The 14,044-nt window shown below is 54.7% G+C and overlaps 1 protein-coding gene across 2 annotated transcripts in view; it reads left to right on the top strand.

Moving 5' to 3' along the window:
- The first annotated feature begins 1,486 nt into the window (after positions 1-1,486).
- Positions 1,487-14,044, top strand: part of ZFHX3 (zinc finger homeobox 3) — a 136,393-nt gene continuing 123,835 nt past the window's right edge. For both annotated transcript variants that reach the window (XM_055000204.1, XM_055000205.1), the window contains exon 1: positions 1,487-1,578. The gene's annotated coding sequence lies outside the window, so the exon portion shown is untranslated. The remainder of the gene's footprint in view (positions 1,579-14,044) is intronic.

Here is a 14,044-nt window from a genome sequence, read left to right on the forward strand (position 1 = left end):
CTTTGGCCAGCGGCGCAGCTGCCTGGACATCCACGCTCCGCCCGGCAGGAAACGGGGCCCCTTCTCTTTTATTCCGTCCGCGTCCACTTGGTCTTCCAAGGGAAAAGCGATTCCAGGCAGCTCCTCGACAGCCCTTTCTTTTCTCGCCCGTTTGAGCAACAGCCGAGACGCGAAGTTCAGCTCGGCCGCCCCCGCCCGCCCGCAACCTTCCAGGGAAGCCGAGAAGCGCCCCGATCCGAGGGCAGACGCGCCGCCGCCGCGGGAACTCTTCTTCCGCCTTCCATGCAGGTCCCTCGGGGGCGCCAGCCGAAGCGGCAGCCCAGAAGCCCAGGCAGAGCCGCGCCCGCAGCTGCAGCCAGAGAGCCCCTTCGCCAGGCGGAGGCGGCCGCCGAGCAAGCCCCCGATCCGCGGCCAGGCGCACGCCCGGGAGCCTCCGCGTCTGCAGCCCCCCGGCCCTGCGCCCACCGCCGGGTGCAGGCGCGGCGTCCCCCGGGGGCTCCGGGCGCGAGGGGAGGCGGCCGGCCGGGGCCAGGATCGGGGCCGCGGCGCCCTCGGCCTCCGCCCGCCGAGCCCAACTTTCTCTGCAACTTCCTCCGCCGCTCCTGCCCAGCCCGTCCTGTCCAGCGGGGAGGGGCCAGGCCGGGCCGTTCGCCGCTGCCGCCCTCGCCTGCCCCCCTTCGGGAGCGCCGCCGCTCCTTCTTGCTGCTGCTGCTGCTCCGGCCGGCTGCCTGGCCGGCCAACCCACCAGCGGCCCCGCGGCCCCCCCGCGTCCCTGCCTCGCCTCCTCCCGCGTCTTCTCCCTTCCCTCTTCCCTTCCCCCGCTCGCTCGCTCGCTCGCTCGCTCAGCCCTCTCCTCCCTCCCCCCGCCCGCCCGCCCGCTCCGCGGCTCTTCCTCCCTCCTCTCCTCTCCTCTCCACCCCTCCCCGCCCGCCTGCCTGCCTCCCTCCCCCGCCGCCGCCTGGGCTGAATCTTATTGATCCAGAAGGTGGCTAATTAGCCCTTCCCGTCGTGCCTGGGTAATGAGGCACATGCGCACTGCACTAATCAGCCATTTTTTGCAGGAAACTAATTAGCAGAATAAAGATCCAAAGAGTTTTTTTCCTCCCCAATCAGCAGATCTGAGCGCGGGCGCTTCCTGCTCCGGCCGCCCCGCCAGCCCGGCTTCGCCCGCCGCCGCCCGCCGGGCCCCCGCGCCGCTCCCGCGTTCCGGCCGGGGGGGCGCCTGCCTGCCCGCCTGCCTGCCCGCTCCCTACGACGCCCAGGACGACGACGATGCTGCTGCTGCTGCTGCTGCTGGGCAGCGGCGGCGGCAGCAGCAGCAGCGGCGCAAGTGGAAGCGGCTCCCGCCCGGCCCCGGCCCCGGCCGCCCCCCTCGCCTCGTCCCGCTGCTGCCGCCGCCGCCGCCAAGCCCAGCTCCGCCTCGGAGCGCGCCGCCGCCGGAGCCTTGATGGGATCTGCAGCCCCGCCGCCGCCGCCGCCGCCTCCCGGGATTAGCCGCCTCGCCGGAGGAGGAGGAGGAGGAGGAGGGGAAGACGAGGAAGAGGAGGACGCAGGGCGGAGGACGCCGCCGCCAGCCGCGTAAGTGGCAACTTTGCTGCCCCGCCCGGCCCGGGCTGCTTTGCATGAGGCTGGCCCGGCCCGGCCCCCTGCCCGCCCGGATCGGGGCCCTCCGGCAAACTTTGTCTCGCCCGCCCGCCCGGCCGGCAGGTGCCGCGCCTCGCTCCGCGCCGCCGGCCCGGGGAGGGTCCGCCTCGCCAAGCCTCGCCCGGGCGGGAGTGCCTGTCCGCTCGGCCCGGCCGGGCTCGCGGCGAGCGGATTGATCGGCCCATCTGCATAATCGATAGGGCGGCCGGGGGGGGCGGGAAATGGCTGCGCGCCGCGCCCGCCCCGGCTGCCCGCTGCTGCCGGCTGCTGAGCCGCGGGCACGTTGCCTGGCCCCGTGTCAGCGCCGCCGCCGCCGCCGCCGCCCGGGATGGGTCTGCGGCGGGCCCTGCGCGCTGCGCCCTCCGTCCCCCCGGCGGCGGCTGGCCGAGAGCGGCGCGTCCCTTCGGGGCTGCTTTGGCTCGCGCTGCGGGAGGACGGGGCGGCCGGGGCGGCCGCCTGCTTGGCTGCTTGCTGGCTCGCCTGTCCGCCGGGCCGGGCCGGGCCGCGGCTCCCGTCTCGTGTTACGGAGCGGCTGTGGCGTGCGGGACGGAGCGGCGGACGAGCCCTTCCAGTTCGAGCAAACTTGGGCGAGGAGGGCCGGCGCGGGCTGGGCTGGGCTGGGCTGGGCTGCGAAGCGGCGCAGGCAGCCGCTGCTCGGCGGGTGAGCCCGCTGCCGACCGCGGCTTGGAGGGCGCCCCGAGCCGGCTCTCCGGCGCGCCCGGCAGCTTTTCTGCTGCGCTCGGAGCTCGGGAAGATCGCTGCGAGCCACGCATTTTCCGGGTTTCCGCGCCGTGTCTCGGAGGAGCGTTGGCAAGCATTCCTCCTGTGGTTTTTAGTTATGCAATCTGTTATCATGTTTTTAATCACTAAATCATGGCAGTGGTTATAGATTGACAGTCTTGGGGTATTCCTGCGAGGAGTGGCAGAGGCTTCGCATCTATTGCGGGAGCCTGCAAACTAGTAAAAAGATGGGTACATTTTGGAGGGTCTTTTCTTTTGGAGGGGTTGCAGGAAATGGCCTTTGTAATTTCACCTTTGCCTCTTGTGTTTTATCAGGTATTTCTGCAGCCTTAGGTATTGGTTGCGGTGCCGCTGGTCTTTTATACTGGGTAGGTCCAGTTTGGGCTCCTGTCTGTCCAAAGGCAGACGAAGGATCCTGATTTTATTTTATTGTATTCCTGCCCCCCCCCAGCCACCTGCATTGGGATCAGCTCTGATTGGAAACAGCTGTGTCCCGTCTGCTTTGATCTGGGGACCCGGCCTGGCCTTCCCTCGCCACTGCCGCTTCTTGCCGTTACGTAACCCAATCCTGAGCGGCATGAAAAATTCAATATTGACAACTTGGAAACTCTGCGTGGTCCTAATCAAAAAGAAGCGCTGCCCTTGGGCTGAGGTGAGAAACAGCGATCTGAAAGCCGTATGGGCCGAGGGCAAGCCAGTCCAGTCGGGCTTGGGGCCTCTAAAGCTGGCCACTCTGCCTTGCCCCGTGGCCTTTTCCGTGGTGAGGCGGCTTCTGTTGCAGTGGCATTTCCCAAGACCTCTTCTAGGGCTAAGGTTCAGCTCCTTGTTTTGTTTGGGCCTTTTGAAACAGGTCCTCCACTTTGCTGATGTCACTTCCTTCCATCTTGGAGCTGTTGTGTTCTCCCCCCTTCTCAGCTGGGACCTCTGGAGGCGTGTGGAAGCGCAGCTGAAGAGGCTGTCCTGGGTTCAAAGGCGGGGAGGGGTGTCTAGTAGTGGTGCCTCTTACAAAGGCGCTGCAGTCTCGGGCTTCCGCTAAACATTCAGCCGTCAGCCAGGGTAGCTCCTCTGTGGGCCACAGTTGTGGGCAAAGATTCATTTTGGCTTTCTTTTCTTCTGCCTCCTCCTTTCAGCCACATCTTTAAATCTCTGCTCTGTCGTCCTCATCCTCCTTTTAAAGTTCTAATGACACCTTCAATTCACTTGCAAATCTGATGCTGGGCATTAGCTGGGCGCCTGCTGTGAAAAGAAGGAAGGAATGAAAGTGTTCCCGGCCTTTTCACCCCTCCCCCTGCCCCCCACATTTTTGCTCCGCGTCTCCAGTTGAACGTAAAGTGTGTTTTCTCTTTTCCTTTTGGTCAGTTGACTTTCTGGGGAAAGCAGAGGCCACTCTGGTGCCGATGAGGACGTTCAGCTCCTTCTCTGCTGGGACGCTGGCTGCAACAAAAGACCGGGCCAGTGGAGAAAGGAAGCTTCGCTGCCCTAGTGCCTGCTCGTGTGTCTGTCTGGGAGGGGGCACTTTGCTTTAATTCGTCTAAAGCCCTCGCTGAGCTCCAGACTGAGAAAGAATTGCTTAGAGGAAGTAAGCTATGCTGAGCGAAGGGAAAAGCGGAGCAGTGTTTAAACATCCATGGCACCGGCCTTTGGTTCCTCACGAGCCTTCCTGGCTGGGGTCACCGTGGTCTTGGCGTGCTGAATAGAGGGCAGCTCAGTCCAGGATCAAAGCGCAGGCATGTTACACCGTTTAAACTCTCCCCTCCGTCCTCCTCCGCTGTCGCCCACTTGCAGCAGTTGGTCCCATTGCATTTAGAGTGGACGGAGCCTACTGGAACGGATCCCCTTGAGGACTGGCCTGTTGTTGGGCAGTGCGGCACAACCGCTGTCTAGAAAACAAATGTCTGGATGCTGCCCTGCGTTGTCCCATTTTTTTGTCCTGCTTTTGTTTTTCCCAAGAACGGGTTGTGTAAAAAAAAAAAAGGCCTGAAATGGGACTGTCTTTTAACTTGGTTCAGAGATGCCACATGGGTTTTATTTCCACACTTTATTCCTCTCTCGTTGCGTTTCCTTGTACAGTCGGCTTGAGACAGACACTAGAAATCATATAGGCAACCTTCCTATTTTGGAAGTAAAAATTCTGGTTTTGTAGTGTTGATTGATATAAATTGTTCTTTTGTGGGGAGGGGATTCAAATTTTCATTGATTTAACTGTAAAAAATGGTCAGCCCTGTAACTGGTGGGCTGGGTCGTGAACAAAGCTCTGGCCTGCGTCCTCTCCCCCCCCCCCCCACCGTCAGTCTTCGTTCAGCTGTGCCGTGCTGCGGGTGTTCTTGGGGACCCTTCTTGCTCATTTAGAACGTGCCCAGGGCGAATGAAATGGGTTCAGGGTGCCTGGTGGGGCAGTGCCTTTGTGTGGAATGCATGCTGAAAAATAGGGGTTTGGCTAGTTAATAAGGCAAATGCAGATCTTTATAAGAACTTAAGAGGTCAGTACAATTACAATTCTTGAGTCATGTATTCATCGTGCACCATTGTATATAGAAGGGAAGCGGAGAGATTCTCTGCACCACCATTTCCCCCTTGAAATCTTATTTGTGTGTTGAATTTTTCCTGAGACTAAATCTATTGCAGTACGGTAGCTGTGTGATAGAGCCGTTGGGCTGTCAGAGCAGGATGGAAGAATGAGAACTGAAACATCTGTGTATATGCCTCTTCACAGCCCACTGTAATGATTTTGATGAAGCTGTTGTGGTCCGTTGTCTGAAAAATCCATGTGTTTGGGGAGGTGTCTTGGTATATGAAGGATACCTAAATATAACTGCCTAGGCACACACTCATAAAGTAGGAAAAAGCTGAGCGACTGAATGACATGTCCTGCTAGGCGCTTTGTGGTGAAATATACAACATTTTTATATAACTTTAAATTGACATTAAAATGGAAGGCGCAGTAAGGATAAATACCTCTATGCTGAGTTATACTAAGAATGCAAAGCTATTGTTTCCCCTTGAAATAAAGAATCCAGTGGGCAGTGATCATTGCTACAGAGCTGTGGGGCATGTGTACATGCCTGCAAGTCAGGGAATACACACTGAATGTGTGTTGAAGAGCCCAGCCGGCACTGCCGGAGATGGAGTGTGACCTCCTCCCTTCCAGTGAGCTCTTGAAGGTGTCCCCCAGTTAGAGAAGAGAAGGGATCTACTGGTCCACTTGTGCTCAAGTTCAAATGATTTTCTTCTTTGTTTGTTTGTTGTGTTGTGTTTCTCTCAGAGCTCTGCTATTGAAGCGGAAAGAGGCCTCCGGCACGGGCACGTTTTCCTTGCGAGTTCCCCTAGGGCAAGTGTGGGTGAAGTGGCTATCTCCACAGCAACCACAATTTAAAGAACAAGGGTGGTAGACAGACGCTTGGGAAATACCACGTACGTTTTCAGGGAATGCTGTCACATGCAGCTGGTGATAGGATCCCTTCAAGAGCTTCTTCCACCCTGGGTTCCCAGGTTGGGAAGATCTGCTTTCCGGGGCCAAAAGGGTACCCATGGCAGCTGCTGAATTACCTGCTTGCTTGTGATAGCAACTGGCCGGGTCCATGCAGCAGTCTGGATTGCGGGGGACTAGTAGCTCTTTCCTGGCTCGGTGGCAAAAGAAAGAGAGCTCGGGGAGGGGTTGCGGCTGCTTGGACATACCCTTGAGTTGGAAAACTTTAGCAGTTGATTCCTGAATTTGGTCTTGTGTGCTCTTCATCTGCTCTGTTTCTGTGTTGGAGAAATAAGAGTTACATTTTATGTTGCTTTTCATTGTGTATCTTGGCTGGAAAAGATCAGCTCCTGATCCTTTTCGTTTCATAAGGTGTTCATGCTCGTGCCGGTGAGGATGCTGCTTGTATCCAGGGGTGCAGCGGAAGAGCAGGGCCCAGAAATGCTCTTTCAGAGAGTATCTGCTGGATGACCCTTTTGGTGTGTTTGCTTGGACGTTGTGGGAAGAGTGCGAGATTTGCCCCGGGGAGCAGTGTCGAGAGCCCAGCTTGCCTGTTTCTTTTTGGCTGAGCATTCCTTGTGGCCTGCACTGTCTCTTTCCTGTATTTTCTCAGGCCACTGTCATGCTTAAGAGGGCTGAGAGGGGGGCACCCAGCCTTTCCCCCCTTCTCTTTTCTCCTGATGCCTTGTACCTATAGCTTCATCTCTGATTTCTTTAAAATTATTTCTTATCGTTGAGGTTTAAACGCGCCCAGGCAAAATGTCAGGAGCCCACCTCGTTGCTTAATTGAGGTACTTTGTCGATCATTTTGAGTGAAATGTGGATATTTTGTTCGGTGGGGTCCTTGGTCAGGACCCGGCATTGTGGGAAAGACTATTTGGGAATCTCTTGAGAGGCTGGTGGGAAGGAAGCGGGGAGGGAAAAACAGTGCGAGTTGCCCTCGGAGGCCTCTCGGTGTGAGTGCCTGCGTTGCCGGATTTGGCGGTGAACCCCTCATTTTCCCCAGAGAGGAGACTTCTTTTGTGGGAGATGCCCTTTCCCTCCGCATTGGGATGTTGTGGCAGAACTCCAGGCCGAAGCAAGCAAGCAGAAGCAGGGGCCCCTCTTCGCAGTGCGCCTGCCCTCCCGGCACTGGTGCCGGGCAGAACTGTAGATGTCCAGCCTGGCACAGGAAGCACAGCCAAGCAGAGGAGCAGCTGTGCTGGGAGCTTCCAGCGGACCTTTTGCTTTGTGGGTTTCTAATGATTCCCCCCCTCCCCCCCCATGCTGGCAAACTTGACAGCCTGTTTCCGTTTGCATGAAGCTGCCCGGAGACGTTCCTTGGGTCCAGCAAGACCACATTCTGGCCCAGGGCTGCCAACACGAGGCAGGCAACCCATGGGAAATTGACCAAGGGGCTGGGGGGGGGCGCTCACTGGTGACTCGATGGCACAACTTCTGGCATGAGCTGAAGTGACATTGGCAGGTCTCTAGTGACACTCTAGCCTTCGGCCAAACCTCTGTGGCTTAACCACGGCGTTTTGACCAAATACTACAGCATTGCTGTGGATGTGGTGACGTCCCTTCTGGTCATCTTGGAAATGATGTCATTATATTGCTGCTCAGCTCCTCCCCCATTTTTCTCCCAACATCCGGCTGAGCGGTGGAAGGAGGGGGGGGGCGGCCCTGTCCCGGCATCCGATGCACCCCAGCTGTGCCTTGTACAAGGACCTTGAATGCTTCCTGCACATTTTTAGCCGCGAGGCTGATGGGGCTGCTCAGGTCTCCTCGATTCCAGGGGGAGGAGGGTGGCAAGCGTTGTAAAAGGGCTGGTATTCTGCACAGGGCTGCCTTGCCGGCGTGGAGTTCTCCCTTCTCAGGCTCCTTTGACATCCGGTCTAAATCCTTCCAGCCTCTTCCTGTGAGGCTTTTAGGTATTCATTCCTCCTAGGCCTGACCCCAGCCTGGCTGTTTGTCCTGGCACCTGTTGTGTGCCGTCTCCCCAGTGCATCAGATGCCTCTTGAGGAAGCCGTGGATTGCAGCTGCATAGGGTACCTGTGGAGGAAATGAATGCTGTAGGCATACCAAGCCCTGTCTGTGTGCGGGTAATGCTGTAGAACTGTGTGCGCTGGATTCCTTCACTCAGCCCCTTTGTTCTCAGTTGTCCGTTAATTAATGTGATGCCTTTTTTGGTATGCCAAGGTACAGTCATGGTTAATGAGGTATTGCCACTGCCCCCATCACCCCTTCCATCACCCCCCTCCCCCTCTGCTTCTCCACACGCTCTTTAGCTCTCTGACATTTCCCAGGAGGGAATATGATGCGGAGGACAAAGGCGATGGGAATCCCAAGTAGCTGCAGGTGAGAGGCGTGGATGCCCCAGAAGGGTGATGTGGGGTGGACCAGTTCTCTGGCCACTCCTAGTCTGGCACAGGCTTGTGGGGCCTAAAGCTTGGCAGAAGAGGCCTGGCTTGTGCCTCAGTAGTCCCACAGCAGCAGCTGCGTGGCTGTTCCCAGGGGTGGGCAGGGCATGGTTGTGGAGGAAGGGGAGAGCCCCGTCCTGTTGGGGTGCTTCCCTGCGGGAGAAGGGAGGGAGGGGCCCTTCCACCCCCAGCTGTGCTCGGCCCTGAAGTATGGCTTCATTTTGGGCCTTTGGGCCTCTCTGGGGCCTTGATTTTTATTTGTATTTAACATACATTTACATTCCTTTCAGTTAAAAGGTAGCTAGCAATGAGATCCCAGAACAGCCATCAGTGAGCTGGTAAGCTGTGTTAGGTAGTGGTTAGTCTAGGATCTGGGCTCCTGCTGTGGAAGCTTGCTACATGTTCTTGGCTCACCCTCCCTTAGCCTGTCCTACCTCACAAGGTGGTTGTGAGGGTAAGAGTGGAGGAGGGAGAGGGGTGAGTAAAATGCCACTAAGGAGTAAGAGCTGGCTTCCTAAAATTCTTGGTCCTTCTTCTTCCCAGCCAGTTGCCTCTGAGCAAGGGGGGGGGGCAAGGGCTGGGCAGCCTTCTCTGGGGAGAGGATTCCGGACCCTCGAAGGGCCTGCTAAGCTGGGGGTTCTCCTGGCCGCCACCTGCCTCACTGCCAATGGCAAGGCCTCCCCTGTAACCTTTGATCCGCTTCCATGTTACTGCCTTGTCCGAAGGCCCAAAGAGCCAGGGTCCACCTCACCCCTTTCCAGCCCCGTGCTCTCCACAGCAGTGGGGGCAGCAGCCCCCCTTCTTGGCAGGGAGAGGACTGCTAGGAGATCCTGTGGTAGGGCATGCAGTTGTCATAGCAGGGGAGATTATCCTTCGAGTGAGATGCCGGGCTGTTGTGTATCCATTTGTGAGCCCAAAGGTGGGATTGTTGGGAGTGGGTAATTGCACAAACATATGCACACCAAGTTGTGAAATGCACCAAGTTGTCATGGCAGATGGGATGTGTGAAGGGTGGGCCCATGTCCCACAGATGCGTCCATAGAGAAGAAGGGTTTGCAATATGTCTTGGAGCATTCTGTATATGTAAATTGGCGCACAGAAGCACTTTGATGCCCTTGTCCCGGTCTTTGTCAGCGGAGGCAGAACTGCTGGAGAGGGAGATAGGATATGCCCATGGTTTGTCCCCCCAGTGCAGTGCTTTTTCTCCGCCCCCCCCCCCCCGCCCCGGAAAGCAAAAGGGTGTGCTAGGGGAGACCACTGAGGGTGGAGCTAAATCAGTGCTTCCGGGGCAGCGGATGGAAGAGGAAGGTTTGGCTCCTTTTCATTGGGTCCCAGGCTGAAGCCCTGTGAATCACGCCCCCTCCTCCATTTGCATCACCATTAGTTTGTGGCCATGTTGGAACATGACCCAGATTTGCTGATCGCTTTTTTCATGCGGACTTACAGAGATGGCTTGAATGCCTTCCTGGAGCTTTTGAAGCCATTGGTTTTTTTTGGGGGGGGGGGGGAGATATGCCAAGAGATTTTGGGAAGAATACTTCCCAGTACTTCCTTAACAATGCAAACAGCATATAAAACTGTACTCTAAGAAGGGTTAAGGGTTGGAAAGCTGTTGGAAGTCAATAGCGAGGGGGGAGGAAAAGGGTGGGGGCAGAGCAAGGGGAAAAAATGGGATTATATGTGTTAAATTTGGAAAATTTTCTTTTGTTTTTCCACTCACTAATAAAATTTTATTAAAAAAATAAAAATAAAATAAAACTGTACTCTTTAGCATGCTTATGACATTTGGCATACTTATGACATTTTAAAGTGTTAATTCCTTAGTTTTATGCAACCAAAGGTGCAAATATGCAGAATGCTGCATCGCCTGCTACTTTAGCACATGGATCTTAGTTCTTGCCATCTGAGTGGCAGGAAAAATCAAATTTGGAAATATTAACACATTTTATAGTAAACAGGAAGTGTATTTTTGGATGAAAATAAGTCTCATGCGCTCTCAATAAGATGAGCAGCAGGATTTGAGTCCAGTGGCACCTTAGAGAGACCCTCAACATTTTGAGGGGAGAAGCTTGTGAGCGTCTGAGCCCCCTTCTTCATAAACGTATAAGACTTGCCAGTATATTTGCCACTGGACTCTCTTGTGGTGTATTACTGTACACATAGGCAGTGTTAACCACATTTAAACAAGAAATGCGTGTTGTATATGACTACAGTGTATCCGGGAGTTATGGCTCTCTGATGCTGTAGATCCTTTAAAATAAAAATCCTCACACTACGCATATTTTTGAGTCAAATCTTGTCTTAAAGAGAATTTTGCTTATTCCAAAAGAGAAAATATTTCATCTCCCCCCCCCCCCCAGTACTTCTTAACCTAGTTGGCCGTGTCCTCCAGAACAGGAGGAAAGAAATGTGCCTGTCACGTCCCCCTTGTCCCGGCCCCCCTCCCCGGGAGCTAACAGGGGGCTGTCAGCAAAGAGCTAAGTCAGGGGGTGGGTGGGTTAAATGGGAAGTGGTCAGGCAAGGGGGCTCCGGTGCCTTCCCTGCTTTATCAGACTGAGCCCCACGGGACAGGGAAAAGGTGGCAGCGGGGCTGCTTGGGCCCGGCTGGCTCCTTGGCTGCCGTGGCCTTGGAAAGGGGGCTTCCTTCTGGACTGGGGCATGAATCCGCTCGCCTTCCTTGGCTTGCTCCGCTGTAGATCGCCGCTGTTCTCCTGCCCCAGTTCCCCCAAGGGAGTCTTTGCAAGCTTCCTCTGCTGTTGTGGAATTTGTATAACAACAACGAAAGTATCACAAGAGAATTATCGAAAGCAAAAAGGTGGTGAAAACTTACTAAGCCAAACTATATCCTATTATTATATCAAAATTATTTTTATATACTGCGCAGAATTATTTTAGATAGTATATATTCAGTGTCACGTAGAATACTCCCTTGTATAGAGTTGTTTTCACATAATTTCAAACACACAATGAACCTTGAGAACACTATACAAAAGTGCTAGTGCGTAACTATATAATGCCCACTTATAAATCCTAGGTCTTATACTTAAATGGTGTTCAACAGGTGCAGTATTGCATTAGCCCGTACAAAGTGCTGATGTTCAACAAATACAATGTTTCATTGGTTAACACAAAGGTAGTACACAAAATTCCATCACAAGCACAATGCAAAATGTGCTTCATAAGAAACCAGACACGTACTACTTCAAAGACATTAAAGTCAATTCCTTTAGGCGTATACAGTTCATCAAGGATTACAATAAAGGGCAACAATGTCTTAATAAGAAGCCCCCCCCAAATGATGATAGGTCAACTGGTTCCACTTCTCAGTCCCGTTTCTGTTCTTTGTCAGATATGGCAAACTAGTACCAAAGTCCACAATATTAATATGTTCATAATAACCATTGTATTCATGATCACAAAGACGTCGATATTCCACTCCTTCCACAGCACCATTTTTTGGACTTGTTAACTAAATTAACTGGAGGTTAATTTATTGTTGGTTTCAGTAATAGGGTATAGTTTGGCTTAGTAAATTGTCGCGGCCTTTTGGTTGTGGAGTTTGTGCCTGGGCCTGGTGTTGAGTGTCTCTGCTCCCTGGCTGAGCTGTGCACAACAGCTCTGTTGAGGCTTCTTTTCAGCAGAGGATGTAATTTTGGAATGAGAGCTCTGGGGGGAAATGCTGGTAGTGTTTGCCACTTGTGAGAGAGGTGGCAGTGTTTCCCCTTGCCACTGATGTGGCTGCCACGGAAAAAACAGTTGAAGGTTGCGTGATCTAGCCAGCCCAGTCTGTCCTGCCCTGCTTGCTGGAGGAGATTCGCTGCAGGCCGGCGTGCCTCCTTCTGTCTCTTTCCAAGCAGAGAAGGGAAGAGCGGCCGAAAACGCAAACCACACAGAACACCCGAGCCGGCCACGTCTTGTGGTGCTTGACCCTGATTAGATTCTTCTGCCTGGTTTGAAGACCTGGCTTTAAAAATCTTGGTTGTGCTCTGAGTGTTAACTTTTTGGCAGCAGACCTGTAGAAGTGGGAAAGGTCCAATGGAGCACCTGGGGGCAGGCTGGTCTGCCTGGCTTGCTGGCTGAGGTTTTCCTCGGGGGGGGGGGCACAAATCCTTCAGTGCAGCAAACCTAATTTTATTTTTTTAATGTGCATTTTTTAAAAATTAAAGTTTATATATAATGTTGCACAAAGCACTGTTACTTTGCCTTCCCTTGTTTTAAATAAAGAACAAGCCCAGAGAAAAGCAGGTGTCAATGGGACATATATTAAAGCAAATAGAATAATAAAGCCTTGTGACACCCCCCCCCCCCCGCCCGCAAAAGAGCTCCGGCTTTCATTTCCGAGTGGCGTGTGGCCATGGAGCTAAGTTGGAAAAGGTTGAAGGCTCAGACCCTGGAGGGAAGAGGCTGCCCCGTGCCCCCCGCCCGCCCCCGCCGCCCTCCAGCTGCCTCTTAGCAGCCTTGGATTTATTTCCGTTGAGCTCAGCAGGTGGTGGTGGGTGCCCCATGAGCAGTTAGCCGTCCTCCCCAGTGATGATGGAGCTCACCCTGGTGGATTGGGTGTGGGGGAGTGCTTCGACTCTTGGGCTACGTCCAGGGAGACCAGAGACTTGTTGAGGGTGGGCCTGGCAGTGTGGCCTTGGCCCCCTCCTCCTCTCAGATGAACCCATCCCAGGTAAGTGTGAGAATAAAACGGAGGAAAGGTGGCCTCTGAATACACTCGGCGTGTTGCTTTTCTAGTTTCCTACTAATTTACCTGGGTGAATGTTGACTGTTGCAGGATGCAGGATGCAGGAGGCAGTTTTGAGTGTTTGAAATGTGTGTGGCCCTAGCCGGGACCCCTCCTCATGTGGCTCGTTCGCATGCAGTCTGTCTTTGGCACTAAACCAGCATATTTCAGTGGCAGTTTTAAGGGGTCAGAAAGAACATACCTCTTTTTAAAAAAAAAACTGGGTGAGAACTGGCCACAGTGATGACTACAAAGATCTCTTATGAGAAGAAAATCTCTTACGGAGTCCAAGGCCTCCTTGGTGGTGGTAAGGTTTGCGGCTGCTCCCCCCCCCCCCTTGGTCAAAAGTAGCAGGGGTCTTCTGGGACCCCCCTCCGGTTTTTATTCCAGCAAACTTGCCAGTGGACTCCACTTTCTAGCTGTGCTGCTTCTGCATGCCCCCCCTCCTCCTCAGAGGGGGTTTGTGGGGAAATTTCCACATGAATTCTCTGCCTAGCCATATGTTTGATGCAAACCCCTTTGGCTTTGCCTTTTTGATTTTAACAGAGATGCCCAGCTGGTCTACAGCAGCCCCACAGGAAGTGCGCTGGCATCTCAGAGGGCTCCACAGGTTTCTTCTGGTGCTCATGCGACGGTAGCAGCGCCTGCAGCTGCCGCATCCCCAACCAGTTCTGCCCCCCTGGCCCTCTCCAGCCAGCCCTCTTTGTCCCCTTCCTCAGGTGGCCCAGAGGGGCCATCCCTGCCTGGTCTTGGGCCCAGTCCTGCCCCCCCAGGGTGGCTGTCCAGGGTGGGTTTGCATATGCTGGTGGCCTGGACTTGTCCTGGCTTGTTTGGAGTGATTTGTGACTGCATTTATATGCAAATACGGACAACTTGCTGCTGAGTTAATTAGTGCTTTACTTCCAGCCACTTCGGGAAAGGGGAGGCGTTGCTCTCTTCCGAACCCTCTGGTTCATGAAGGACACACTCCCAGATGGAGGCAGAGGCTTATTCACCCCCCTGGGGTGGGAACGCTGCTCACACTCACTGTGTGGGAAAGGGGCTGCTGGGAGTCTCCCCTCATG

The sequence above is a fragment of the Eublepharis macularius genome, chromosome 16 (assembly GCF_028583425.1).
Source record: "Eublepharis macularius isolate TG4126 chromosome 16, MPM_Emac_v1.0, whole genome shotgun sequence".
NCBI classification, from domain to species: Eukaryota; Metazoa; Chordata; class Lepidosauria; order Squamata; family Eublepharidae; genus Eublepharis; species Eublepharis macularius.